General features: G+C 35.5%; 1 protein-coding gene across 1 annotated transcript in view; it reads right to left on the bottom strand.

Annotated features, from left to right (window-relative positions):
• LOC112058627 (fatty acyl-CoA reductase wat) overlaps positions 1–12,903 on the bottom strand; it is a 60,307-nt gene extending 47,404 nt beyond the window's left edge. The window contains exon 1 of the mRNA XM_024099543.2: positions 12,777–12,903. The gene's annotated coding sequence lies outside the window, so the exon portion shown is untranslated. The remainder of the gene's footprint in view (positions 1–12,776) is intronic.
• Between the last annotated feature and the right edge of the window lie 5,680 nt (positions 12,904–18,583).

Below are 18,583 nucleotides of genomic sequence, written 5' to 3'. Positions count from 1 at the left end.
TAGGTATTTTTTTATTTGTGGACGTACAAATAAAAAATTGAAAAACATCCTTAGGACAAAATATTAAATAATAACTCGTTAAATTGTATAGTAAGCGAATATATCCGGACGTGTATCCAATGAAAGAATTAATTTTATTTATATAGGTACTGTACTATTGGACGGATCGTACTTCGTACGCGTGAAATTCGGTTTATTGCAAATCCCACGGGAACCATGAATTTTTTCAGGATAAAAATAATATAGTATATATGTTGCTCCTTTTATATATAAACCACTCGGTTATATTATTGATAATAATAATAATAATAGTTTATTTAAAGGTAAAAACCCATTGTAAAACAAACATAATAATAATAATAACAATAAAAAATAGTAAAAATAGTAATTAAAATTGACATTACACTAGTTTTATTGTCTAACTAGTATATGTATCCGTATTATCGTACATACATACATACATACATACATACATACATACATACATATTCGTATGTTCTGCTACTTTCTATTAGGCTCTTGGTGCACTGAAAGCCAATGTTTATAGATTGAGCAGTCCAGACACTCAGCCAGCGTGGTGAGAATCTCATTGTTCGAGGATCGCAAACGGTACCAAAAATTTGCGATTCGCGATCGGATGATCGCGAAGAAGTCAAATATTCACTGAATACAATGAATTTACTGAATTCAGTGAATATAATCGAGTGAATTTACTGAATTCAGTGAATATAACCGAGTGGTGGGTTCAATGTATTACAAAATTGTAATTGAAGAGGGTAGTTATGTAAAAAAGGGGATGAATTATTGTTTACTGAATTCTGCGAACATACCCGAGTGTGATATTTCAATGCAAGGATTTGATTTGTAATACAAGGGTAGGGTGGGGTGGTAACCAGACCTGTACCAATTAACAAAGACCTCAATCAGTCCAGCCGATGATCGAACCCAGGACCTCCGCCCTGTAAATCCACCGCTTATACCACTGCGCCACGGAGGTCGTCAAGAAGTAAATACCTTTCTTGGATCCAGCAGCAGCTCATATTGAAACATCATTTATACTTTCTGTTATTATAGAAAGGATTTCTGACATAAAAGTCGTTATTCTTTTAACGTAGGTAGTTCATAACTGGCATGTCAATTAAATTAATGACGTCATGAGGTTTTCAAAATTTTAAACTTGTTATTTTAAATTAACAGCTTTTTTCTAAATGCATATTATATTCGCGTTTATAATATTAGTAGTATCTCTGTCTGTATCTGTTTGCTCCGGCTATGAAGCGGCGGAGCCGATTTTAACGAGACTTTAACTGGCAGATAGCTGATGTTTTATGAAGTAAAATTTGCTGCATTTTATCCCCGTATTCTTACGTATGAAGGTGAAACCGCGGGCCGTCCGCTAATAATATTATTGTAGAAATAATAAATACTTATTATAATTACAAATACTAAGCAAATATAATTATGTTTGCCCTAAATAGTTAATTCGATTCCATTCATGCAACTCTAAGATATTCATCTAAATGGTTGTTATTATTTATTGCGTCCTTTCACTTTTGAAATGTTACTAAACTATCCTAGTGCAGGGGGTATGTACTTGGAATGCAGTTAAATGCATTTACTGCAAGTCAGGTACTATGTACCAATCTATATAGCGGTACGACGGTTCGGTTATTAAAAACTTCTGTTTTTTGTGAAAAAAAAATCCATAATCGAGCATTACAAATTAAAAAAACATCATCATTAACAGCCTACTGAGATTGTAAGTTGGTGAGGTTTTAAGGGAAAATCTAAACTAACTAATCTATACTAATATTATAAAGCTAAAGAGTTTGTTTGTTTGTTTGGTTGAACGCGCTAATCTCAGGAACTAATGGTCGATTTGAAAAATTCTTTCAGTGTTAGATAGCCCATTTATCGAAGAAGGCTATAGGCTATATTTTGTCCCCGTATTCCTACGGGAACGGGAACCACGCGAGTGAAACTGCGCGGCGTCAGCTAGTATTTTTAACCGACTTCAAAAAGGAGGAGGTTCTCAATTCGGTCGGTATTTTTTTTTTTTTTTTTTTTTATGTATGTACACGGTATAGTCCCCATTTAGTCCCATTGCCATCATGTCAAGATCTGATGATGGAATCCTGGAGAAATTGAGGGGAACTTTTGAAAATTATATGGGTGTCTAGTGTGTTCGTATACTTTTCCATTTAGTACTTTTAAGCACTACAATTTCATGAAGGTTTAAAATCGATCTGATGATGGAGCCATAAAACAGACGAGGGAACTCCTCGGCGATTTACAGCAGTTACCTTGTGTTTGGGCTTGATTAATTTGTATTAATGAGAACTTACCACATAGATAGGTTGTGACTGTCATTTAGGGGTTTGGTGATAAGGACCAAGGACAATTAAGGGAACTCCTTAACAGTTTAGAGTAACTACCTTGTGTTTGGCCTTGAATAATTCGTATTGCTGAGAACTTTCTACCTACATGAGTTGTGTCTGTTATTAGGGGTCTGATGATGAAGACCAAGGTCAATTAAGGGAACCCCTTAACGGTTTACGGTAGCTACCTTGTGCTTGGGCTTGATTAATTTGTATTGCTGAGATATTTGTACCAAGATGGGTTGTGACTGTCATTAGGGGTCTGATGTATTTGTTTGAGATGAAATTTTACACTAAAAATAGAAAAATAATAAAAATTTTAATAAAAAAAATACAACCGACTTCAAAACCTAAAAACGTACCCACTAAACTAAAAAGTGAAAAATAACATCATAATATGTTCTACCTGCTGATCAGTATGAAGGCGGTGCTTAGCCGGTGTTGTCTTAATTTAAGCCATTTCTGACAGGACCACATTAAACAACACTGTCTGCAAAATCTAAATCTATAAGATATTCTCACATGGCTTGAATTAATACATCACCGGCTTAGCACCGCCTTCATACTGATCAGCAGGTAGAACATATTATGATGTTATTTTTCACTTTTTAGTTTAGTGGGTACGTTTTTAGGTTTTGAAGTCGGTTGTATTTTTTTTATTAAAAATTTTATTATATAGAGGTAAAGTTTGTGGTATTGTAGGGGATAGTCTCTGATTTGAAAAAATCTTTTACAACTAGAAAGCCATGTTATTTGTAAACTATATATTTTCCAGTATTCCCATGGGTATAACAAAATTTTTAGGCTACCTTGATGTCCGTTAGTCCGTCAGTCTGTCTGTCTGCGGTTTGGCTCAGAGTAATAGTACTAGATAGCTGTCATTTAGCATGATAATTTAGATGAATGAAAATAAGGAAATAACCAGATTAAAATGCGAAACTGTTGCCAACGAATAGAAAAATATTTCAGTTGGTGGTATGGAAAAACTGGCTATTTTCCTCTTTATCGGAAATTAAACCCACACAAACAAAAACACAGATAATGAGACTATAATCTCCACATATGGTTGACTGTATTGTTCCCGCATATATGGTATCCATTTATAGCGTACTTATAGGGACATATTTGGAAAACTTACGTTGGTATCAGGTACATCGAAACAGCTGACTTTTTACCAGACTGCAAGAAGGGATATGTTTTTCGCGCGTATCTTGTATGTATGTTTTAATATTATAATTTTTTTTATTCTTCACAAGTTAGCCCTTGACTACAATCTCACTTGATGGTAAGTTATGGAATGTATGAATGTAACGATGTAATATTCTTTATTACCTATTATAACCGTTCTATTATAACTGTTAAACGGATTTACATAATAAAGATATCGTAAGATTTTTCTTGATACCCAAAATGTTCTTAGATAGGTCAAGTTAAAAAAAATATTTTTAAAATATTGCAATATGGGTATCAAATTCAAACAATTTGATGAAATTGCTTTCTATACTTCTGGACTGAGCTTGTTTTTTTTTAACTTTTCAGTTTCTATATTATGTGCAGTCAGGTTTTTTATTTCTATAATTATTATTTCCGGCTTTGGTCGTGGCTAGTTACCACCCTACCGGCAAAGACGTACATCTAAGCGTTCCGGTTCCGTAATTTAGCGTTCCGGTACAATGTCGTGTAGAAACCGAAAGGGGTGTGGATTTTCGTCCTCCTCCTAACAAGTTAGCCCATCATCACTTACCATCAGGTAAGATTGTAGTCAAGGGCTAACTTGTAAAGAATAAAAAAAAAATGAATAAATGAATTACATATGAATACTTTTCATCAAGGACAAAGGGCCTCGCTAAGTCCTGCCGCCTCCCCCGACCCTCGCAATGGGTAAGACCGCTGCTTTGGGGCTAGATACTAGATAGTAACGTGTGTATTGTATCTACGAATATATTTAACTAGCGGACGCCCGCGAGTTCGTCCGCGTGAAAATCGATGTAAACTTTCAAATACCCCTCTACCCCTACCCTAGCAAACCCCAGCCTACCCCTACCCCTACCCTACCCCACCCTACCCCTCGAGATTTGCGCATATCAACACATTCAGCGATTCATTTATATAGAAAATTATAAAGAGGTAAAGTTTGTGTGGTTGTAGGGGGTAATCTCTGGATCTACTTAACTGATTTTAAAAATTCTTTCACCAATAGAAAGCCACATTATTTGCGAGTGTCATAGGCTATGTTTTTACCCCGTATTCCCATGGGAACGGGAACTACGCGGGAGAAACCGCGATGCGTCCTTAAGCGGCATTTTTGCGTCTTTTAGAAATTTTGTATTTTCTCCGAAACTTTAAGACTAATTAACATACTGTAAAAGCCAAATCTTATCTCTATAATATTATCTTGATTGGCTTGGGTTACATTATTGGAGTTTCAGGAAGGATCCCTATTTTTTTTGATAATATAATATAGCCTATAGCCTTCCTCGATAAATGAGCTACCTATCACTGAAAGTATTTTTCGAATCAGACCAGTAGTTCCTGAGATTAGCGCGTTCAATCAAACAAACAAACAAACTCTTCAGCTTTATAATATTAGTATAGATTATTATTTATTTGGCGAGCAAAATAACACATCTGTATATTGTTTGACTAAATATCACTTAGCCGCCTTGGCAAGCGGAACAAGGTTTGAACTGTTTTATAATCCTGTGGCGGTCATCTGCTAGAACGACTAGTTTAATATACACCAAGAGGTCGTGGGAATTTATTTTAGCATTTCTTATTCGAACTTGAACTGTCAAGAAAAAATTGCATGCCATCTTATTCCAAACTTTTATGTAACTTTCTTTTTATTTAACTGCCTGGGCTAGTGGATAGAGCATATGAGATGTCGAATCTGGGCTATATGAAATGCTGAGATTTTCTTTTTCTTCAAAATGTTTTTTCACTTTTCTTTTTTTTCTTTTCGGTCAAAAGTTTTCAGCCTGGAATTGGGGAGTTGATGGTGTTCCTCCCCATGCCTCATAAAGTATCTACGTAAAGCCGTCGTGGTATTATCTATACTAATATTATAAAGCTGAAGAGTTTGTTTGTTTGATTGATTGAACGCGCTAATCTCAGGAACTACTGGTCCGATTTGAAAAATTCTTTCAGTGTTAGATAGCCCATTTATCGAGGAAGGCTATAGGCTATATTTTATCCCCGTATTCCTACGGAAACGGGAACTACGCGGGTGAAACCGCGCGGTGTCAGCTAGTCATTAATAAGTGTTCATTTACACGAGCGTCAGCTGCTACTGATGACTGCAGTCGACTGCAGTCGGCAGCTTTTAATTGGTTTATTCGGGTATGTGTGCGTTTTGTATTATAAGTTATTATTATTGTATTTTATTTTTTATGTGTGCAGTGTATGCTGTTGTTTTATATGTTGCTTATTGATTGAGAACTCAGAGTGCTGAAGACGATTGCCAGTGTGCAGAGAAACTCGATTGAGTTTATGTCACACTGATAAGTTATTTAAGAATAGTTAAAAAATGTATATTTTTATTTAAATAATAATAATAAAAAAAAAAATAATAATGTCTCGGCGGCAGGTGACGGCGTCACCGACTGCTGTTAGGGACGTCTCGGCGGCAGCTTGCGGGAGTCGACTGCAGTGGGCGATCGCCGTCGTCCGCCGGATAGTCGTTTGTAGCCGCCGAGACGTCGCTGACTGCAGTCGACTGCGGTCGTCGGTAGAGTTGCCGCTTGTGTAAATGAACCCTAACTGGTAGTGGGCATTATGAATGTAACATCAAAAGTCAAAAGTCAAAATAAATTTATTTCAATTAGGCTTAGTTTACAAGCACTTTTGAAAGGTCAAGATTATGTCATAATTTAATTTAATCTAATGGTGGTAATAATAGTTGAAAACTTAAAACTAAAGTTACGTTACGAATTTTACGCGGACGAAGTCGCGGGCGTCCGCTATTTCTTTAATATTTGCAATGCCATATCAGGGTCGCATGCAGATTCACTATCACGTAGGTATATACTGTATACATAAATGTAAATTAATATCGATAAATATTTATTTATTACGAATACATTATAAAACAATGGATGAATATAGTGACAATATATGAAATTTTTACATAGGGCAACATACTTAATTATAAAATTTGGAAATTCAAATGTGTAAGCACGCTAGGCCTAAATTAATAAAAATATTATCAACACAGGTGCGTAAATAAGGCGTAAGGATTTATTTTTGTTAAAATTACTACACATGTACATGTACTACACGAAATTCCGCGTGATTCCCGTTCCTTTGGGAATACAGGGATAATATATAGCCTATAGCCTTCCTCGATAAATGGGCTATCTAATACTGAAAGAATTTTTCAAATCGGACCAGTAGTTCCAGAGATTAGGGCGTTCAATCAAACAAACAAACAAACAAACAAACAAACTCTTCAGCTTTATAATATTAGTATAGATTAGTATAGATTTTGTCTGTGTATTGTGTAGATACAAAGAGATTGTGTTAATTTTAATGTTTATTGTTGGAATTTTTTAAAAAAACATTGGAAATGCTGAGTAAAAACGCTACTACGATATTTTAACGGAGTGATTAACTTATACCTGTAACTGTAAGTGTTAAACACCGTTTGCGGTATTGTATATGTATTTATAGATAAATTTAGTCCCTAAACAATAACCTACATGACGATATAATTTACTTTAAAATCAGTGTTATAGTGTTATCCTGGTGAATGTTTTTATAACGACAGGGAGCACGGAAATTGCGAAAACTCGCGAAATCTCGCGAAAACTCGCGCCGTGAACATATCTGCGTAATTTTGATTCGATGAGTGGCGTTCAAGTGGTTAGATTAAATTTGATATTAGTCAACTACCCTATTCCTTGACAATCGATTGACACTCCCTCTCTCCGCCTTTATAGAGAAAAATCCGAAACGTCATATAGCAGCGGCAAAGAGTTCGTGCAAGCCAATTCCCGCCGGATTACCTTTAAAAATCCATGCATATTCATTGTTGTACTGTATGTACGAGATACATGAGAAACCGGAGTGTATGAATTTCTTTTTCTTTGGGGCGGCTTACCTTCATCTATCCATCCTTCACCACTGTCATATATAAAATTGGGGTGATGACTAGGTTTGAATAAATTGATTTTTTTGATACATTCGGGTAAATAAGCAAAGAATGGTTGGATATTTGAAAAATAAATAAGATTATAAAATTTCAAATCTATCAAATTTTTTTTTATCGTAATTAGATAAAAATTTATACAGTTTTAGCTTCCATTAAATGTGACATTAAATGTGACATTTACACACAAATATATTAGTGATTTTGTTTGAACGCCCATACAAATCTAACGATCAGCGAGCCAAGACGTCACTAGTTCGTGCCATTTTGTATGGAGCGTGTTTCAGGGATCCGCGGCAGCGCCGCAAATCTGACTCTTTAAATCCCTGTAGCTCCGAAAGTAATGATCGCAGATATCCTGTTACCTTTAGAAAATTACTTTACTATTAGCATACTCGTAATTTATATGCAATTTAAAAAACTGTCATCATCCCTATTTTACAGCCTTCATAAAATGGGTTCGGTCTCACTATCACAGGCTCGCATATACATACTCGTAATTTGAAAAATAAACACGGACAAAAGAAATATCTTCGTGACTGCGCTGTAGCAAAACGTCGTATTTCCTACTATTTGCCTTCGTCCTATTACGAAATGAATTACGAAGGTCAAGCGTATTCAAGAAATTATAGCTTACATATAAATTGTTTTCACATTTTCTATGTATTTTTCCACTTTTCTCCAGTCCGAGGTACTGGGTTCGAGTCCTGCGTCGGGGTAATACTCGTAATTTGAAAAATAAACACGGACAAAAGAAATATCTTCGTGACTGCGCTGTAGCAAAACGTCGTATTTCCTACTATTTGCCTTCGTCCTATTACGAAATGAATTACGAAGGTCAAGCGTATTCTAGAAATTATAGCTTACATATAAATTGTTTTCACATTTTCTATGTATTTTTCCACTTTTCTCCAGTCCGAGGTACTGGGTTCGAGTCCTGCGTCGGGGTACGAAATATTTAATTTTCGTTCTAAGAAATCAGCCAGGATTTATAATATTGCCCCTATGCCGTCGACCCCGTTATAATTAGCATACAACATTGATCGTCAAAGTGTAATCATTATCACGCTAAACTCGCTAACCCGTATTGAAGCAGCGTGGTGGGTCTAAGCTCCAGAAGTCTCTCCTTTATATGATTGGTGCAGTGCTTAACCTGTAGCTATGTATTATGAGTATTATTATCATCATCATCATCATCATTACCAACTCATGTTCGGCTCACTGCTGAGCTCGAGTCTCCTCTCAGGATGAGAAGCCTTAGACCAATAGCCCACCACGCTGGCCCAATGCGGATTGGCAGACTTCCCACACGCAGAGAATTAAGAAAATTCTCAGGTATGCAGGTTTCTCACGATATTTTTCCTTCGCCGTTTGAGATACGTGATATTTAATTTCCTTAAATGCACACAACTGAAAAGTTGGAGGTGCATGCCAGTCTCAGCTCAAAATCTCCCTCCACCAAACGCATGTCTAAAGTCAGCCATTGACGGTCAATTATTCTTACGATTCTGCAGCGCAAACGGAAGCGAACATGTTTCATAAGTCGAGCTGTCATGCACGCAAAGAGACGTTTCTGCAGCACGTGAGAATAATTGATCGTCAATGGCGTGCAAGGTCTCTTATGAGACTCGGAACTCTGCTTTATACTTATTTAAACATTTTTTTTTAATTTGGACAAATACTCAAATGCAAAAGCAATAAAACAAGGTAATAACAGTACGCCGATAACATAATGGCTTATTTTTTAAAGCTATTAAATCAACACGTCCAAATAACTGTCGGGTTGCATGTTCCGTGATTTTTTACAACTGTAAAACTTAATCCGTGTTGAAATACTACTTTTTGCATAATGTACTTATAAATAGGTTTATTACTGAATACTTATTAATAATATTGTTACTTAATTATATTTGCGGAATCATCAAAATAAATGTATCGTTTAATATTATGAATAACAGAGTAATCCTATCCTACTAATCCAACTAATATTATATACGCGAAAGTTTCTTTGGATGTTTGGATGTTTGTTACTCTTTAACGCCGCTACTACTGAAGCGATTTGGCTGAAATTTGAAATGTAAATAGATTTTACTCTGGATTAACACATAGGCTACTTTTTATCCCGAAAAAATTCATGGTTTCCCGAGATTTGTGAAAACTGATGATTTTGATAATATGAATATTTGTTACTCTTTCACGCCTCGACTACTGAACCGATTAGCTGAAAATTTGTATTGAGAAATATTATAGCATGGATTAACATATAGGTTACTTTTTATCCCGGAAAAATCTGTGTTTTCCGAGGGATTTGTGAAAAACTAAATTCCACGCGGACGAAGTCGTGGGCGTCTGCTATAATAACTAATAGTTTAACTTGAGGTAAATAATGATCTAACTATTAAATAATCTATGGTCCTAAACTAAACGAATCTAAGTTAGTTTGTTTGTTATGTTTTATTTTTTGACTAATTATTTACTGATTGCAATCTCACCCGATGTTAAGTGATGATGCAGTCTAAGATGGAAGCAGGCTTACTTGGAATAGGTGCAAGTTTAATAATCAACCCATGCCCATAGATTAATCAATAATATTACAGATGAAGCGTACAGAGCACGACGTTGTCGTAGCCGCTTTAAATACGAAATTCAATAAGTAATACATTCTCGAGTCAGTACGACACGAACCGTCGCATCAGTAATTTACAATATTATTCAAGAAAAATGGCGTCTTATGTTTTTAAATATTTTAAAAACTGTTCTCAAAATCTAAAGAAATAAAATGGAGTATTTTTTTTTTGGTAGTTATTGATTATTATATTAAGTTACGTAATTTATAATTTGTTAATGTTAAATTTAAAAAAAAACTAATTATGAAAAAAGTTTCTATATATGCGGTTGTCAAGGAGACGCGTGACGTTTGGTTTTTTTTAATGGGTTTCACCGGCTTCAGTACGTTGCTTGTAAAGACTCACTCTGGTTACTCTGTGCCCATGCCACTGAAGGTTACTACGCGACAACATACCGGAACGCTAAATCGCCTGTCCCCCACTTCAGGCTGAAGATTTTAACCGAACATTTATTAGAAGAAAGGAAAACTCAGTATGTCATATAGCTCGATCCAGGATTCGAACCCAGGACCGAAAACCACATAGGCTAACCACTGGACCAACTAGGTAGAATTACTAGAATACAATAAGAAATGTAGTAAAAAAAAATGTTTTAGTATAAACTATTAAGAGCCGTGATAGCCCAGTGGATACTGCCTCCGATTCCGGAGGGGGTAAGTTCGAATCCGATCTGGGGCATGCACCTCAAACTTTTAAGTTATGTGCATTTTAAGAAATTAAATATAACTTATCTCAAAGGTTGAAAGAAAAACATCCCGAAGAAACCTGCATACCTGAGAATTTTCTCTGCGTGTGTGAAGTGGGCCAATCCGCATTGGGCCAGAGGAGACTCGAGCTCATCAGTGAGTCGAATTTGGGGCGAAATATCCATTTAGCTTTCGACGAAACGACGAAAGACCAGCACTATGTCTCAACCGAAAGTGTTACAAATACTAATAGAGGAAAGAATTATGAGTATTTTATATTATTGATTCCATTCACGGGTCTCTGACCTCTACTATTGCGTTTGAGTTTCGCAAATAAATAAATATTATTTTGTAGAACTAACGACGCCCGGCTTCTCTTGGTTTGCAAGAATAAATTCATGACATCTGAGAGTGAGACACGGGTAATTTTAGTTAATAAAATATTTATAACAAAAAAACCTCCTCCTTTTTTTTGAAAAACCCATAGTACGAGCAATTTCGCAAAGACAAAATTACTAAACCGATTGTCATGAAAATCAAATGGGACCAATCTGGAAGTATACTCTTTCAAACAAAAAAATAATTTTTAAAATGACGAAGTAATGTACATTTTAAATTTTATTTTACAAACATTTAAAAAAAGGAAAAACATACGCGTCGAATTGAGAACCTCCTCCTTTTTTTGAAGGCGGTTAAAAATCGGCATCAAATACTTTCTTTTATCTTACATTATTTACTAGTGGACCCCTGTACTTAATCCGCATGGAAGGTTTTCACAAATCCCGCGGGAACCATGTATTATTCCGAGATAGGCTTTAGGTATAGCCTAGGTATTAATCCAGAGTAAAATCCATTTCCATTCTAAATTTCAGCTAAATGGCTTTAGTATCCGCAGCGCAAAGGACAAACAAACATACACACAAGCTTTGCCTTTTTAATATTTGAATAAACCTTTTTAATTCATTAAACATTAAGATATTGTATCTAATAATCACCATGTTGGGTCAAGTAGAACATAATAAATAAATGAAATAATCAATTGACTAAATATTTCTAAAATTAAGATACTTAATTAATGAGTAACCTCTCGCTTATAAATTTTTAAATCAGGTGAGTACATATACTAAAAATTTATAAGCAAGAGGTCACTCATCCTATAAATAAATAAATCATGAACTTAAATCGATAACAGCTACCTTCAAAGATGGGCAGGGAGGTAGTTTATAGTTACTTGAACTCTGCTAAGAACGGATTTTGCAAGAGGGCCGGATTAAGGAAGTGTTAGGTCGGACGAGGTCGCGGGCATCTGCTAGTAATAATAATGTATATTACTGAGGCAAACTTCAATCGCGGCTGATTTCCATCCTACAGTCAATTTATACTGCTAAGCGATTCAACGTTCCGGTACGCTATCTATAAATCTTGTAATTCTGATGCGACTGCTGTCAGATTTATTAACTAAACTAGCTGACGCCGCGCGGCTTCACCCGCGTGGTTCCCGTTGCCGTAGGAGTGCGGGGATATATAGCTTTCCTCGATAAATGGGCTATCTAACAATGAAAGAATTTTTCAAATCGGACCAGTAGATCCTGACATTAGCGCGTTCAATCAGACAAACAAACAAACACTTCAGCTTCATATACCTATTAGTATAGATCAAAGATTACAGTGTATTATTGGTATAGATTTAATAGTAATTTGTAATAGGTATAACTATATGCTTATGTGTATTTAGTGTATTAAAATTGTGAAACATTCATTTAAAAATATGATCCACTGAACAATTTTGTTTAACGGAAATAAATTTAAATAATTTATTGCAACGATTGCATTTTAATATATTCTGTCAACACACACATACAAAATTATTACCATTTTTTTAATAATGCATCATTATTTATTTATAATTATTTATTCAATATTTAAGTAGTGCACTTACCGGCGAATATTTTTTTTAAAAACAACCGCACTGACCGATGCACTTATTCTTACACAAATACCTCACGTCCGATCAACGCGACGTATCAACAAGCACTAGTGGTGCTAGTGACAACAACAACACAGAAAAATAAGGGTTTTGCAATCGCATGCGACGCACAAAATTATAAAATAAAATAAAAAAAAAAAACTTTCGACCTCGTGGTTTTACGCGGCTACCGAAAAGCTTTGCATGAAAGGATAACATGACGTCACAACAAATTGTTTTTATAGGAAACCTAATAAACACCTTGCGGACATAATCGTAACGCGAGTGTTTATTTGTAGGATATTTTGTTGTTATTGAATTGAATTCTTTGTTTGCGTCATTAAATGTAGAAAGCTTCGAAAGAAAAATCTAGTAGATATATGTATATTATAGCGATGCGACTCTTTTATTTTTGGTTTGTCATGTTTTATTTATTTTTTTATTGTTTACAAGTTAGCCCTTGACTACAATCTCACCTGATGGTAAGTGATGATGTAGTCTTAGATGGAAGCGGGCTAACTTGTAAGGAGGAGGATGAAAATCCACACCCCTTTCGGTTTCTACACGGCATCGTACCGGAACGCTAAATCGCTTGGCAGTACGTCTTTGCCGGTAGGGTGGTAACTAGCCACGGCCGAAACCTTCCACCAGTCAGACCTGGAAAAATTAAGAAAATCTCAATCTGCCCAGCCAGGGATCGAACCCAGGACTTCCGTTTTGTAAATCCACCGCGCATACCACTGCGCCACGGAGGTCGTCATGTACGGCTATATCTCTGTAGTTATGTAATGAGTAAAGAAATAAATATTAATAATAATTATTATTTTATATCATCAGGGAAGACGGCAATTAAAATCGTACTTATACAGTAATTTTCATTTTAAACGTGGATTACTTGCGATTTTTTCATTTCAATATTATTTATTACGGATTATAAATTACGTAGATACGTGATAGCCCAGTAGATATGACCTCTGCCTCCGATTCCGGAGGGTGTGGGTTTTAATCCGGCCCGGAGCATGCACCTCCAACTTGTCAGTTGTGTGCATTTTTAAGAAATTAAATATCACATGTCTCAAACGGTAAAGGAAAACATAGTGAGAAAACCTGCATACCAGACAAATTTCTTAATTATCTGCGTGTGTGAAGTCAGCGTGGTGGACTATTGGCCTAACCCCATACTGATTGGAGACTCGAGCTCACCAGTGACCCGAATATGGATTGATAACGAACGAAAGTAGCAGTAGCGGATATCTACAGGTCGGCTTAATTCGCGTGAAATTTTATCTACGTGAAAGTCCGCGTGATTTGAAACACTGTTTTTCAGAAATCCCGCGGGAATCATGGATTTCTTGTTGCTTAATAACCTTCTTTACATGTCAGTAAAGTCTCATTAAAATCGGTTCACCCGTTCCAGAGATAAGCCCAGAAAAACAGACACACACACAAAAATTTCAAATCAGGTTGATTGTGTTTTAGTATCCTGAAAACATTTGAGAAAAAACACAGTTATTTTGTTTGAAATCACAGACTGATTTTTCAGTTTTATTTTTATGTATTGATTTCTCTATTCTGAAATTAATTTTTCTATCAATTTAATCAAAATAATGATAATTGTTTCATATTTAAGACCATATTATTCGCAATTAGCATTCAGGGTCAGATTTTATGGTCAACCGGAACCCGTTCTGAGCAAAGCCAACTGTTCCTTTATGATTCATCCCTTCATAGAATACCTTTCATCATTTTATGATGATATAATACTTATTAAGTAAAACCCATTTATATCATAGTGATGAAACTTTCGCCGAATAACACTGCGAAGGTCGCTAAGACGCCGTCATTTTAATTCGCAGCTGTTTGTTGGTGATAAAAATTCTCAAGGAAAAGCGAACCGCTTCAAATTAGACAAAAGTATACTAGCGGATAGTGGCGTGCACAAGATTTTTAACTAGGGTATGCACTATAGGCACAAATTATTGTACAAATGGAAATGAATCCTCAGTATGATTGCGTTTATGTATCTATGACGTGCATGTCTCTGCTAGCCGACTCTCGAGACTTTGTCTGCCTGGAACTCCATGGCGCAGTGGTATGCGCGGTGGATTTACAAGATGAAGGTCCTGGGTTCGATTCCCGGCTGGCCCGATTGAGGGTTTCTTAATTCCACGTCTGGCTGGTGGGTCAAAGACGTACCGCCAATCGATTTAGCGTTCCGGTACGATGCCGTGTAGAAACTGAAAGGTGTGTGGATTTTCATCCTCCTCCTAACAAGTTAGCTTCCATCTTAGATTGCATCATCACTTACCATCAGGTGCTAGCGCACTCTTTTATTATATTCGGGTGTTATTTGTATTTGTTCACCATTTTGTAGCTAAGTAATTTTAAAACTTTGTTATCTCCTAAGATGTCAAGGGCAATTAAGTTCTGAATTAAGTAATTGTGGCAAATAAAACTAATTTGATTACCATATAGCGGGTTAACCGTAAAAGATACTTTGTCGTGCACTCTTTACAATGTCGTGAGTACAATTACTTTAGTAATTCAATAAATTAAAAAAAATCCTTAATACATGACCTCTTATTGAAGTAAGTTAAAAAACTAAGGAACATACCTAAACCAAAACTAGATAATTAAATAATAACGTTCCTTACATTTTTTGAATACTGGCGTCTTAAAACAACGGTAGAGAATTATTCGTTCGTTCATTATCAACCCATATTCGGCTCACTGCTGAGCTCGAGTCTCCTCTCAGAATGAGAGGGGTTAGGCCTTAGTCCACCACGCTTCACACATGCAGAGAATTAAGAAAATTCTCTGGTATGCAGGTTTCCTCACGATGTTTTCCTTCACCGTTTGAGACACGCGGTATTTAATTTTTTAAAATGCACACAACTGAAAAGTTGGAGGTGCATGCCTCGGACCGGATTTGAACCCACATTTAGAGAATTTACGAAATAATTATTATATTAAAGTAATATATATGATTTAAATATTTTTGTATAAAATAAATACAAAATAAAACACCGTTTGGAATTGAAATTTCCATCTACACAAAAAACATCCAAGACAAGGAACTCAAAATTGTATTCTTTATTTTTGTTTGTGACTTTACATAAGACCTTTCCTTTTTATATTACGTAAAATAACAATAACACGTATAATGACGAAAATTAAATAAAAACTTTGTCACTGTATAAAGACATTTTAACATTAAAGATCAAAACTCACTATCACACCTCGGGCACGTAACGGAATCGCCTCGCCAGAACGACAAGCTTACTGTGCGCGGTCACCTCGCCAATTGTTCGCCAGCAACGCGCCAACATCACTTCGGACCGAGACCTAGTTAGACATTTTAAGGTAGGTATTTTAGGTAAATTGAAAGCTTGCCATGTACCTCTTCTATGCATATAGCCCAGTGGATATGACCTCTGCATCGGATGCATCGGCATGCATCTCCAACTTTTCAATTGTGTGCATTTTTAGAAATTAAATGCGAAGGAAAACATTGTGAGGAAACCTGCATACCACAGAATTTTCTTAATTCTCTACGTGTGTGAAGTTTGTCAATCCGCATTGGGCCAGCGTAGTGAACTATTTGGCCTAACCCATCTCATTCTGAGAGGAGACTCGAGCTCAGCAGCGAGCCGAATATGAGTTGATAACTACTACTACTACATGCACATCCTCTATGCAACCCCTACACGCTGTTTTTATTGTTCGCAAAAAAATATAGTTTTTATTATAGCATTTTATATTTTATACACAATATCATACATATATACCAATACCTGAGTAGGTATTGGTTAGGTACCTAATTTGACAATCCCTTTAATTTTGTTCAAATTCTAATACCTTACATAATTTTGTCGGAAAAAAAGATAACATTTTACATAATTTTGATTTCATACGTAATCTATTTTAGATAAAGCACGTTCATATATTATACGATGTAACAAGTCATATCACAAAATCTTAATATTATACTGGAAGCTGTTTAAAAATGTGTGTTTACTAAAATCTAGCCGACGCTGTTTCACCCGCGTAGTTCCCGTTCCCGTAAGAATATGAGGTTATAATAATATAACCAAATAACGTAGCTTTCTACCACTAGAAACAATGATTATTAAGATAGTTTATCGAGCAGTTTGGATCGTGCCGCGATGCAAGAACCTGCTCATGACTAAGGGCCCCGTATGGGTTCGAAACTAGTCGGGCATACTCTGACCTAATATTACGTGAGTTTTAGCCGTGTTTCATAATCAATTATTAATAAAATAATAATTTTTCCTAGCGGTAAAAGAATTTTCAAAATCAATTTATTAGATTCAGAAATTACCCCCTACAAGACTACAAAGTATACCCCTTTAATACGAGTATAGAATATAGGTAGAGCCAATGGTGTTAAATACTGTTAGATGTGTTACTAGGTCATGAAAAATGAGGCGCTCAAAAGAGGAAATTTCCACATCTCAGTGTTAGTGTTGTGGTTAGTTTTTTAGCCTATTATTCGGATCACTTTTTGCAGTGATTTTGTAGGGACGTAACCGGTTTAGTATAAAATTATCATTGGGTAGAGCCGTGTTCTAATTTGCACTTGCTATTGCTTTACAATAGGGTACAGGAGAAGAACTTTTTTTTTATTATCAAAGTCAAAGTCGATTTGGTTCATTCTGTGAGAACGTTAATTTTTATTTAATTGTAGGTACGATTATTAACAATGGATTCAATTTTAGGTGGTACGAAGTTCATCGGGTCAGATTTTTTTAGTCCATACATCCGTAGGTATCAATAAAATACCTATAAATAAAATTGAATTGCCTGTCTGTGTTTTTAAAATAACTGTGTTTTAGTTATTTATTTACACGATACTAAAACATAAAGAAGGTCTATCTGTGTGTGTGTCTGGGCTAATCTCTGCTGAACCGATTTTTCTTTCACTGGAAGATAGAAGACGATATTACATAAGGGCTATAATTATCGTGCAAAAATTTATTCGGATTTGTGAAAAACTGAACTTAACGTGGTCCTGGATGAAGTCGCGGGTACCCGGGTCTATATCTATCTACTTATAATAAAACTGGTCGAATTATATACATTTATTCGCAGTTTGAGATTTTACTTATACCATTTGTAACAACAAACGTTACCGTGGCATATAGAATTTTGTACAGTCTGTATATTGAAGATATTTTGAAAATGTTTTGGCATTATATAATCGATACTGAAACTAAAAATATTTTTTCGATTTTTTGTCTGTCTCTCTGTCTGTCTGTCTGTGTTTTTTGTTATTCGGGCATCACGCTGAAACTACTGAATGAATTCAAATGAAACTTGGCACGGTTTAAGACCATAATACGGAGAAGGAAAGGCTACTTTTGCGAAAATAAAATAACAAGGGGGTGAAATAGGGGTTGAAAGTTTGTATGGAAAGTCCTTTATTTTTAAAGTTACAGTTTTAAAAATTTCAAAATTTCAAATCATTAAAAAATGCGAAATATAATGTGACTCAAAAATGTTTTAAATTCAACCCCTAAAGTGGTGAAATAGGGCTTGAAAACTTACATTGATTTCCACGCGGACGAAGTCGCAGGTGTCCGCTAGTATTCAATAAAAAGCGAACGCTGGTTTGTTTGGGGGCATAAAAAATATAATCTAATGTTAGAATACAAGTGCGTCATACTATGCTCGCTACAAAAATAAATACATAACCATAACCAATATACAAACCACATTATAAATTTTCCATCGACACCACTGGAAAGTTTTGTAACTTT

The sequence above is a fragment of the Bicyclus anynana genome, chromosome 8, assembly GCF_947172395.1.
Source record: "Bicyclus anynana chromosome 8, ilBicAnyn1.1, whole genome shotgun sequence".
Classification (NCBI taxonomy): domain Eukaryota; kingdom Metazoa; phylum Arthropoda; class Insecta; order Lepidoptera; family Nymphalidae; genus Bicyclus; species Bicyclus anynana.
This window is presented reverse-complemented; position numbering and strand designations above follow the sequence as displayed.